Source organism: Thalia democratica, unplaced genomic scaffold, assembly GCF_965202585.1.
Source record: "Thalia democratica unplaced genomic scaffold, ktThaDemo2.hap1.1 HAP1_SCAFFOLD_1268, whole genome shotgun sequence".
Taxonomy (NCBI): domain Eukaryota; kingdom Metazoa; phylum Chordata; class Thaliacea; order Salpida; family Salpidae; genus Thalia; species Thalia democratica.
The window spans coordinates 1-13,238 of NW_028140160.1; positions in this window are offsets into that span (position 1 = coordinate 1).

Here is a 13,238-nt window from a genome sequence, read left to right on the forward strand (position 1 = left end):
AATCCAAATAGAAACATTGCATTATATAGTCGCACACTACATATATACTTTTTCACGTCTTTACTAGGACAAACTAGTTCAAATTAGTTACAAGAATTGTCAAAAGAAAAGTTGATGCTGTAAAAGATGTATGATACTGTTTTACATAACTTTGAAACAAAGCTAAGCGTTATCAATTTTTTCACTATTGGTAAGTACTACAACTGATTTCTTTGGGTTGAATTTGTTTTTTATTTTTGTTGTAAATCAGTGAAGTAGAGTAACAGGCATATCCAACATTAATTTGTAAATCTAAGAATACATTAGACTTAAATTTAATAGGTTTTCACTTTAATTTAATAAGTAAAAAAAATTATTGTAGAACTATTTCGTAAACAACACGGTTCAATAGTACTCTTTTTAAACTGAAATTTGCCAAAATATGTGTAACTTTTCTTAGTTATAAAGGAATACTACTAAATTTTATTTTAACAAAGCAAGTGCTAAAAAAGTACTATTATATATTAAGATGTGTGTTAGTTAAACAACTAAACATTTATTTATTAGTTTAAAAGGTAAGTGTTTGGTAGTTATGCTGTTTAAACACAATATTAAAAATGCAATAAATTTCTCGAACAAATTATTTTTAAAGTCAATCTTCAAAATAATTAAACACGTTACATGGAAAAGAATCTAAAAAAAAGTTTGTTTGCGTTTCAAAATAATCTGTCTAAAATTTTAAACTGTAACTTTCTACTAATACAAATACATATGATACTGTAAAATGTAAATTTTTCCTGATATAATTTAGATTTTTTTAATTCAAAAATTTTCTCTTGTTCCACTAAGTATATGTTTTAGTGAAAAGCTTTTTAACAGTTAATTCTTTTTTTTTTAAACACAACTTTTAGAATTTTTACTAAGCATTTCGGAATTGCTTATAACGACTGCTTTACATGCTAAAATAATTTACTAAGTCACCAAAACATAAACTCTGTGTAAGACTTAAGTTTGAATGGATTTTCAAATATTAATAAAACCTAAACATATTTAACCATATCCACAATACAAAACTTCAACAAAGAAACGGTGTTGTGTAAAGAACATAGTTCGACTTAAGTTTGACTGCTTATGTTAGTTAGTATTAAAATTGCCATGAGTTTCAATAATTTAAATTTTTTATTTATCAAAAATTATTGTAGTAATAATATTCCTACTCGTAAAATTATAACGCAAATTAAACTTAAATAAAAATGTGTATAATATATATCTAGTACAAGCTTGGTTCAGTAAAAAGAATTTTATGTTTTATACTAAAATCTTTTAACCAAAAAAAAATATTCCAAAATACTTAGTTCTTAAGCTTTTAGAAGGATAATATAGTTTGTTTTGACGTATTTTTTTTAATTTTTATGTCAATAATAACAGAATTTGATTGAATCATACAAAATATGAATCTATTAAAATTTTGAAAGTGTTACATTCACTTGACAAAATTGTGATTTAACAGGTCATGTTTAAAATTTCTTACTTTTTAACTTCAGTTTAAAAACCGATAATTTTTCTTTTGACAGCGTATGTTTTTATTATACTGACATCACACAAATACTACTTTAACAAACATGCATAAAAAGTTAATTAAATTTTATTTAAAAAGTATTTTATTTAGACAAAAATCTTTAGGAAAAAAATGTTTTTACCGGCCTATACCGGCTGAACATTTATATCTTTTTATTGATTTAAGTCATAAAAGTAAACTAGAAGTCATTTTTATATTTAAAAAAGCTGAAATGTTTTTTGAGTTCTCATTAAATAAGCACTAGATTGCAACCACATGACCATCAAGAAACCGTCCATTTGACAATTTACGATCTAGTTGGTTTAAAAAAAATACAGATATTATTATGTTGCTTTTTATGCAAAAACTCCTATAAAACTACTGAATAACAATATAAGCTCAAACCACAACATCATACATTATTAACAAACAAATATACTAATCAACTACTTTCAAAAAAATGGTTCAATTTATTCTTAATAAAGTATTACTACTGCAATTAAAAATAGCTTATTTTGCAAAATGTTTTTATTTCATTATACTAAGTTTTTTATAATTATAAATTTCAAAACATTCTGTTGCAGTGCAACATTATTACTTTATTTAAAAGCTTTAAATATGTCACAACTTCTTTAATTTTGTTTTATTTTAAAACTTAAAAATTAAATAACATACACTAAAAAAAAATTTTATACGTAGAACTGAACACAACTAAACACAACATTTTATCTGAAATTTTATAAGTAGTATTTTTTTAATCTAAAGTTTAAACTTAAGGGCGTGTTTTGGCTGGTTTCCTAAAAACTTTGTTTTTCCTGAAAAAAAAAACTGTACATATTTTAGTTTGAAAACCAAAATTTTATCTAAATAGTACCAAACTTTAGCTAATTTAAGTCTAAGGGTAACAGGTATTAAAAATGATATTTAAATTTTATTATCTTTTGACAGCAGTCATAAAACGTTATCTTTATTTTAAAATAAACTTTATTTATAACTATAAATGAAAAGTTAATTATTTAAACACTAATTTAAAATAGTCTACTCAAACCTAAAGCTCAAGGAGTTAATGTTGATATTTTAAGCCTGTGAACCTAAAAAAATTAAATCAACAATTTCTACACATATTTTGTTTGAATATTTAAACTATTACTAAATAATATGAAAATCTAGTTATATAGCTAAAATTTAAGAGCAAATGTATTGAAACTAAATTATAAAACACTGAGGACACTAACTAAAGTTATGCAGCTCGAATTAAAATTTTTCTACAAATAAAGTGTAATGTACTAGTGTAAAAATATATATATGTATAAGTTAAGTATCCCGACTCGATTAAACAACTTTATAAAAAGAAAAAAACTTTTATTTTCTAACTTTTGTATATAAGTTAGAAGTACTAGTTAACTCAAAAAAACACTAATAATTTTTTTAAACAACAGTTTCAATTTATATAAACCTGTTAAGTTGTAATAAAAGCTATTCAAACGGTTTAGGCTGTAAACATTTTGAAAGAAAGCCTTGTACTTAATTTATTAAGATATTAAAATTAAAGATAACTTGTTTTTAAATAAAGATTGAAACTGATGATGTTTATGTAACGTTTGTGGTTTTAAAGTTTTATTGAAATTCAGTTTTTGCTTTAGTATAAGGTTATTTCTAAACTTACTTAAATTCTACATAGTAAACTTTACATGAAATTTAAACAATTGATAGCTGTATAATCAAGTTAGCATACTTATAGCATTCACTCTTTATAATACCTCAATTTTTTAGGTTAAAGTTTTATTATATAGTCTTTTTATTTTTTATTTCAACATTTATTAATAAATCTAAGAAGTTTTATACTAGAACTGTTTATAATTTTAAACTATTAATGCCTAAGTTTGACAACTTAACGAACCGGACTACTGAAAAACAAGGCAGCAGTGCAAGTTTTAATATTCGTCTGAAAATATAGTTTAAGTTATTATTAAAGAAGTATGCTTAAATATGATTACATAGAAATATGAGTGTTAGAAATATGCTTAACATATTCTATAAACTTGAGGTTTGGAAAGAAATTTTAAGCTGTTGGTGAGTGTACGTTTTAAATAGACTGAAAAGCTATATCATTAAATAAAATTAATAAATAAAATTAAAGTAGATTGATATTTTATACTTCTAAAAAAACTGTGATGCTTTTTAAACTATCACTCCTGAGTTAAAATCCCTAAACACAAATTTACTAAAGTATACTCATTATCTGCCTGATAACAAATAAAATGTATGTTCAAACTTTAAATTTGATAAAATTATATATTTAAACATTACTTTTTAATCGATTTTTTAAATAAAGTGAAACATTTAAGTATTATAAGCAGAGAAATATTGTGTAAACATTCTTAATAAATAGTAGTATTACTGACTTTGCATATATACTGTTTATATGTATAACTGTCAAACAAAAAGTAACTTTAACTATAATACAGTTTGTAGCAAATAAAATAAAACAATTATTAAAAATTAATTTATTTGTTTCACATAAACCTCAATTAAAAAAAATGATAATTGTTAACTTTACATTATTGTCTCTAAAATTGTTTGATATTTAATCTTTACCGTTTGTATAGTTTATAAAGTTTAATTTACTTTAAAACTTTCCCAAATGATTATTTATGTTGGCAGTTTATCTTCAACCTGTTTGCTGAACAAGAATATGGAATAACTCCAAAGAATATGAGTTTAAAATAAAAATTTTGTCGATTTTTTTTAAACTTTAATTGTTTATGTATAAAATTTAAGGAAATGGGACACTTTTGCACGTCGACTCTTAAGAACGAGCGTCACTTTTGCACGAGGGGACAATTTTGCACGAGCGTCACTTTTGCACGAAGGGTCACTTTTGCATGAGTGGACACTTTTGCAAGGCGACTCTTTTGCACGAGCGTCCACTTAGCACGATAGGACACTTTTGCATAAGGGATATTAAACAAGTATTAAACAAAGTGTTTGAAAGTTTGTTGTAATATTTAAATATTTTTCGTGCATGTTAAATAGAACGTGTTTAAGTAGTATCATTGATTTCTAATAGAAACTGAACTTGTGTAACTTTAATGTAGTCAATAAACTTGTTTACCATTTTAACTTTATTAGTTCTTATGTAAGATATAAAAAGGTTGCAGAATGTAAAAGAGTACTAGGTTAAATTAATTTAAGACCTTCAAAAAGAAAAGTTAATGCTGTAAAAGATACATAAGGTATTTTTTACTTAACTTTGCAACAAAGCCAAACAATTTTTTTTTCAGTTTCAGTAACTACTACAACTACTTCTTCGGGTTTATTTTATTTTTATTCTTTGTTGAAATCAAAGTATTTGTGTTTAAGGCATTGCTGACCTGTTAAAAATGCTGAATTACGGCAACTTAAAGTTTTAAAATATTCAAGTTATTTGTATAATAGTTAAATAAACTAATTTGTTATCAACTGTGGATGACATCACAGGAATATTTTAATAATTATATTATTTTATCAGTTTCATAACTACTTTTTTCAACGGTTTATAAAAAAAATTAAGTTTTACTTATTCTCCACTTGAAAAAAAACTTAAGTACTTAAATTCAAATACAAAAATAAATTACTCTAGCTAATGTAAAACTTATATATTAACTGAAAATTGAATCGAAATAAAAAACATAGTTATCTTTAAAAATAAACTACAATTCAAAATAAGACAGAAATAGATTAAAAGAAGATCTGTATATTATATTTTAGATAATAAGTAATATGAAAGTATAAGTATTCATTTTCGATATTATATTAAATAACATGGTTACTGTGTGTTGTATAAATTTCAAATTTTTAAATATGGTTAAGTTTTGACAAAAAACAAATCTTCGTTACTATATGTTTGCGTCACAAATAATCATTCAAATAATAAAAAATGTTTTATCTACTAAAAATAGTTTATGATTTAACAAATTATTTGAATCTTTTTTTTTATTAACTAAAATAACACAATTACATTTTCAGCTGGTTTAGCCTGTAAAAACTCAGATGCATAATTGTAATAAAACTATTTTGTATTATTACATAATGTAAATGTTTTATTGCTACTTAAAAATACGATCATGAGTTACATCATTAGTGGCGTCGCAGGGTAATTTTGTTAAGGGATGCGGAGTATTAAAAAAGAAGAACATTAATAGTTTAAACTACTTCACGATCTATTCACATTACATTAATATTGATTTGTAAATGTTACAAAATGTTTGTTTTATATAAAAATAAAGTAAGTATTTAAAACTATTTATGGCAAAAACATTGAAACTTGTACTACTTGTCTTATTGTTCTCGTTTAGAAGTAAGCGCGATTTTCAAATTTAGTATTTTTAATTTACATGGTGCTCAAAGTTCTAAAATCTCCAGAACTAAGCAATTCGGCAAACTTTTTTTTTTACTATAAGATGCAGCTAACATAGACTGAGTTTTTAGCTCCAATATTATAAACAAACTTAAAATAAAACAATAATATTTAAAAAGATGAAGTGCGCATGATAAATAAAGACGCTTATGTAAACATTTGGCTGCATTTTTTGTACAGCTGAAAAACTATAGAGATTTTTATTTTTTGAGCTAACCTAAAAAGTTAAATATCGTATTATAGCTCATTTCATTATTAATAAAATAAGGTTTTTTCTTTTTAGTTAAAGGTAGTATCGTTGTAGCCGAGTTCAATTTATAACAGTATCTTTAAAAGCTTAACCCTAAAACTTAAACTTTTAGTATACCTTTTTTTTCTAATAATTGTTATGATTATTTTCTAAATATTAAAATTTTTTTAAATTTTTTAGCTGAAATTATTATTTTTTATTTTTACTTTAAGTGGGGTTTTTTTACTATTTCATATATTTTTTACTGAAGTAGTTGTTATTTTGGTTTTCTTCTTTTTATTTGTTTTAAAAACATTTAGTTGTACATTAATAAGTGAGATTTAATTATTCCAATTTTTTTATTTGTATCTGGTATGTGTATACATATTAAAAAGTATAAGAAATGCTAAACATTTTTCAATTTTTTTGTGATTGTAAGCCTATAGGTCCGTAGATCTTATTAAAACAGGTTTATTATCTACAATTAATACTTTTACTGACGTTTATTTTTACATATATAAAAGGAAAACTATGTTATAGTAACTGTACCTCTTCTCTCTTTTTGTTTCATTATTAACCTATTTTTGCATTTTTCAGAGTCGCAAATATTGAGAGGGCAACAAGAAAACTGTAAACACACATGATTATAAAAATCAAAATCTTTTTTAGGAGACGCTGTGGTATCCACTGTAGATTGATGTTTTCATAGTTAAAATTGGTATTTTAATGGGTTTAAAAAAGAATGTATACTATTTAGGTAAAATAATAGTTATTTATAATGATTTTAAAATTTATATTTCATTAAAGTTCTAACTATAACTTATCAAATCTATTAAAACAACTTATAGTGTGAGACTCGATGACAAAAGGTCTTTCTCCTGACCAATTTATTGACCATAGTTTTGAGCGTTCACTTTTTTTTTCTTATTTATGTTCAATTATATGCATTATTAGTTATAGGTAGTTACCATGTAAAGTTTTACAAGGGCTGTTTTAGAAATGCTCATCAAAATAAAGTCTACTGTAGCAGATTTTCATAAATTATAGTAAATTATAATAAATTTTTCTAAAAATTTATTAAATTGTAGATATTTTTTTTATTATATTAAAAAAAAGATTTAATATAAATTTATTAAATATAACACTCTAAAAGTGTTTAGTATATTAAAGTTTAATGTTAATATATTGTTTCAGATAAAACACATGTAAACTCGGGTTTTTTAAATCAGTGATTTTTGATATAAGGGGGTAATACAAGTAAAGAAAAGTAAATGTTAATGGGTATTTAGCTAGTAAAGAGACGATATCTGACAAAGAAAATGATTTTAAAATTTTAGCCAACATAATAATTAGTTTATCTCAACGTTAGTTATAATATTTTTTCCTTAAAAAGATAATCTACTACTGTATTCTTAATAGTTAAAGGTTGGATTTTCAACAGGCAAAAATGAGTTTTAAATCAATCGCTTTTTATTTGTTAAGTTTAAGTTAATAATTAAGTTAATAAAGTAAGTATTTTTATTTTAAGTTATTTTATAATTTAACATTTTTAGTAAGCTACAAACTACTTTATTTGAACGAAAACTGAATATACTAAGAAGCAAAATTTATGAATTTAATCTATGCATATGAGTAGTAGCAGTAATTTTCTATAATTCTTCAATTACAATTTCTCATAAAAGATGCGTTTTTAAACGTAATAACATAATAAAAATGGTAAATACATTAAAATTATATATAACAAAAGTTCGAATATTCTAAAAAAGTTATCAAAATATATAATGAATTTAGAAAATCCTGATCTGAATTAAAGTAGTACTTGCTTTTGTTAATAATATTATTTACAATTTTATCATAGATACTTATCAATAAGATTTAATTTTTAATACTTATCTAGAATAATTAAAGTTTAAATATTAATAAATTTAGTACTTAATTTTAACGTATATAACGATTCTAATTTCCTTAACTCTATTAAAATTGTTAAACCTTGTTAAAAACTTGATTTTTTTTTTAAATGATTATACTCTATAACAATTTTAAAATAATAATTGATTTAAAAAATTTTAAATAACGGCAATATTTTATCACAAAAAAAAAAGACCCCTTAGCTTAAAAAAAAATATTTTGTTAGTAAATTATATGGAAATTGTAAAAATAAAACATTTTATAACCAATGATAATAAAAACATGTTTATTTTAATTGTTATATAACAACATATATTAACAAATGGTTCAAAATTATTATTAAATCCTCGCTCTTTATCTAGTATACCCTTTATATTTATTTGCTTATTCGAAAAAATATTTTATAAAACTTATTTTACTATTTTTTATATTTTTTTTTTTTAAAGGTACCATATTTTCTTATCAGGACGTAACCAGGTCGCAAATTTATATATGATCTATTATCTTTTGTTTAACGTTGCAGTCTAGTGCCTATTTAATGATAGCTTAAAAAACATCTCAGCTTTTCTGAAATTAGAAAAACTAACAACCAGCTTAACTAAAATAATTAAATGAGTTGAATTTTCAGCCGGTTTTGGCCGTAAAAACTTGAAAACTCTAGCTAGTCCTATAATTGGTTTTTATCCCCAAATTTATAGAAATTTGTTAACATATTTTTCAACATAGTTGTTATGTGACGTCAGAAGTATTAAAATTTATTAAAAACTACTAATTTAATACTAAAACTACTAATTTATTAGAAACGTTTAACTTCAAATTTATATATAAACTAAATTGAAGTAATGTGTGTTATCACTTTATCAAGAATCTGAAATAAATTTTTGTTTTTAGTATATTTAGTTAATGTATTTGATTATATACTATAATGTGTCGTTTTGTGCTTTTATTTTTATTCAGCGGTTCAAAACTTTATTTTTTCTTTGTTTTAGTTTTTGAAGGAAGGTACTATTCATTTTATTAGGACGTATTAAGGTGGCAAAATGTTATATGGACTCTTTTCGTTGGTTTAGTGTTGCATTCTAGTGCTTATTGAATAAAAGCTCAAAAACATCTCAGCTTTTATGAAATTAGAAAAACTAACTAATAGATTACTTTTATACTAAATTAATTAAATGAGTTGAATTTTCAGCCGGTTTTGAACGTAAAAACTTAAAAATCCTGCAAGCCCTTTTATCAATTTTAAACCCGAAAATTATAGAATATTGTACGGATATTTTTCAGCATAGTTTTTATGTGACGTCAGAAGTACTACAATTTATTAAACAATTTAACACATATTATTTTCTACTTGTTGATTATTATTATTTCATTAAATTTTAAAACTATAGTTAAGTAAATATTTAAACATAATTGAGAAAAGAAACATGTTAGTATTTAGATAATAGTTTCAATTGATACTCTTAACACTTTAAAGTTTATGTAAGTATTTTTAAAAGCTTTTTGGTTATAAATAAGTTTTAAAAATTTGTAAAGCGCATTAGAAACAATTTTGTATTTAGAAAATTTTGGTTATAAAACTCAAAGCTTGAAATTAATAGAATTAAAACTTTTTTCAATATAAATTAAAAATGAAAAATTGTGTCTAAACAATACGGTAGTTACATCAAATTTGACTACCTTCAAAAAATAGTGTTTTTAAACATTACTACAGACATAGTTATTAAATAAACAGAAAAATGTTTTAATCAAAACTGATGAAAATGTTTTTTTATAATGTTAAAGACACCTGAGTTAATTGCAAACGATATCATATCAAGCAACTGAAAGTTTTTAAAACTTCAAGTTTGTTCATAATTTTTATATCACTAAACAAACTCACTAAAGTGTATTGACAAGAAACTGTACATAAATGATGACACTATTACGGCTATAAGTTTTGCCAAAACTTTGAGCCCACCCTATAATAATGTGTAGTTACTGTCATGCAATACAAGCTGCGTATACCATATCAGTTTGTAAACAAATTTTAGAAACAATAAATTGAATTAATTTAACTACAGTATAGTTCTAAGTAACGGCATGTTTTAAAATATTTAATTTTTCTAGATATTATTGTATACATTTAGACTTTAAATCAGTTTAAACATAAAGTTTTCAAGTTTGAAAATTTTTAATCATTGTCACAATCACAGTGATGGCACAATTGTTTTATAAAGAAGACTAAGTGTTTTTTTAGATTATTAAATAAAAACATGCTAACCTTAGAATTAAGTTTAAGTCGATAACCTTGGATGTTTTCAAGTTCACTAGATTGTTTACTAAAGTCATACTATTTTTCTACATTTAAACAGTTGAAAACGAAACAAGTTTTGTATCTCAGACAAAAAAATTCTTTTGATCGATTTTGATACATAACAAGCAGAACATTTAATTATATCACTTGATATACACTCCATATGTAATACAATAAGCCTAAAATAAACATTTAATAAATGAGTGCAACAAACTACAATTAAATGTTATAACTTTAGTTAATAAACGATAGTATGTTTATTTTAGATCTTGAGATTGAAGTTAAAATGTTCTGGTGTATGATTCGATAACCGAAAGGTTTTGTGCACCAGGTCCTTTTACACCTTTTGAGCGTTCAATAAACGTTTTTTCGTTCAATAAACAATAATATTAGAAACTATTTGAAGCATCATATACTTTAAAAAATTCTAAGAACCTAACAGACTAATGTTAAAACTAAAATATTTTATTTAACATATAGTGAATGAGGTTAACAGAAATTAATATGACTTTTTCGATGTGTTTTAAAACTTATACTTTAGTAGCTGTTTTAATAAAAGTCTGATAACTAGATCTAGACTGATGTAATAGTATCTAAATTTACAAAACTAAATCGAAAAATCTATTTATGATTTCAAATTTAACTTCAATCGCGACTTTAACTTTGTACCTTCATCCAACTTTAATTAAGAAGTCATGTAATCATTTCTATTACAGGTAAAAAAGATATTTAAATAAATAAAATAAATTATAAACAAAAGTTTTCTTCAAAACTTTTTCAATTGTAATGAACTAAACTGTATACGTACAAAATTTCAGCGAGTTTAAAAAACTTATAGCAACGAGAGTGAAAACTTTTCAATATATTTAGATTTGCATCATGATATAATATAATCTAGTTGTTTTCCAACAACTTAAAAATACGACCGTCCTTTGCTTTCTTAGATAAAATTTGGGTTGTAAACTTTATCAATCACTTCAAAAAAATCTTGTGTGGCTTTTTATTTGACGTCATTCTGTGACATAATTCAATTTTTTCAGAATTTGACCAACAATGAAAATGTTACGTATAAAGATTACAAAAATTTAAAACATCTTATTTACATTACAATACTTTTTATAGTTTTTATTAAAGGTATTTAAAATGTTTAAATTATTATTTTTTTATTTCTAAAATTTAGAATACGTTTATTCATCAAGCATATGAATGTATTAATTAAAATGACTTGCAAATATTCTCATTTGCAACATATTTGAGATCTATCTTGAAAAAATTGAGAAAAAAAGGACGTTCAATAAATATAAGGTAAGATACATACAGTAGACTACCGCTTAAGTACGCAAATTGAACCCGACCAAAAACTGCGTACTTAGCACGGGTAGTGCGTACTTTTTGACAACATTGTATGATATGAAATTAAGTTGTTTGTTTTATTTCTTCCAACTAGTCACATTATTTGTTTTGTTAGAGGGTAAGTACTAAACTACATTGTGTTTACACCAAACATTTTCAAAACATCAATGTGTGTACATTTAAATTATGACTTAACTATGTTGTATTTGAAGTTTTTTTAATTTTGTCATCTAGATTTATTTATTTTAGAGCATTGCAGCTCAAATATCATTATTCTTTTCACTTTTCTGCAATTACTACATAAGTATTTAGTTTATTAACATTTAATAACAGGACTGTCACAATTTCAGGCCACTTAAACTACTGAGGATTACTCACCCAAATTTAAAAGTTGTGAAAGTCTCAGCATGTTTGCCAATCTATCTGGAAACATAAAATTATCTGGAAAGACTTTATGATTAAAACTTTAGGCAAAAAAACTGGAATTTCTTAGAAGTTCTAATATAACATCCTTTATTTTGATAAATAATTGTACAAATAACGGCACAGTTAAAAATATAGATTGAATTGTATTTTTAAAACTTTTATTTTTCTAGTTTTAAAATTTGCTCTACAATGTTCATTAGTTCAACATCAAGCAACTGGATAAGTGCGTACTTAAGCGGTAGTCTACTGTACTTGTCACTTATTTTATAAGACTTGTAAAAATAAAATGATAAACAGTTAAACTTCAACTCTTTCTAAACGTTAGTTAATTGCTGTTTATATTGGCATACTATAACAAGCTTTGATATAGTGATTTTTTATATATTTCACTGTAAAACTAATTTTTCTAATAATTTACATAGTAAAAACAAATGATAAATTAATATTTTTTGTCAAATATACTGTTTCTTTTAACCGAAGCTGATAAATTTTGACATTAGACGTTTAAAAAAGTATTTATTTTGTATACGATTTAAAGATAAATATTACAAATAAAAATACCTACTAAATTTTTCTCAATTATGTACTGACATTTTTGGTAAATGATAATGATAAAAAAATTAAGTTTAATAAAAAAAGTTATAAAAATGCTTCAAAATTATTTTGTCTTTTGCATAATCTTATCACATAATCCTTAATAAATCGCCATTTACGTTTCCTCTATTATTATAATGTGTTATCTTTTCTAATTGTAGTGTAAAATTCAAAACAAAACTACCTGCATGTTAAAATGACTAAAACACGTAGGTTTACAAAACTTCTTTAATTCTTACTATATAAACTTGGTAAATGATAATCGAACCTCCTAACTATTTTTTCTTACGAATAGTAAGAAGTTGTTTTATTTAGTTATTCAAATTAGTGTGTTCTCATAGTTGTGTTAGAGAAAATCAAATGAATAAATTTATCATATTTGAAAAAAAAAAATATTTTATTATTTGATATCTAATTATTAAAAAAACTTAGATACTTTAATAAATTTAATCATAAGAATGTTATATTTGCTCATGAAAAGTCCTAAACAAACCAAGTA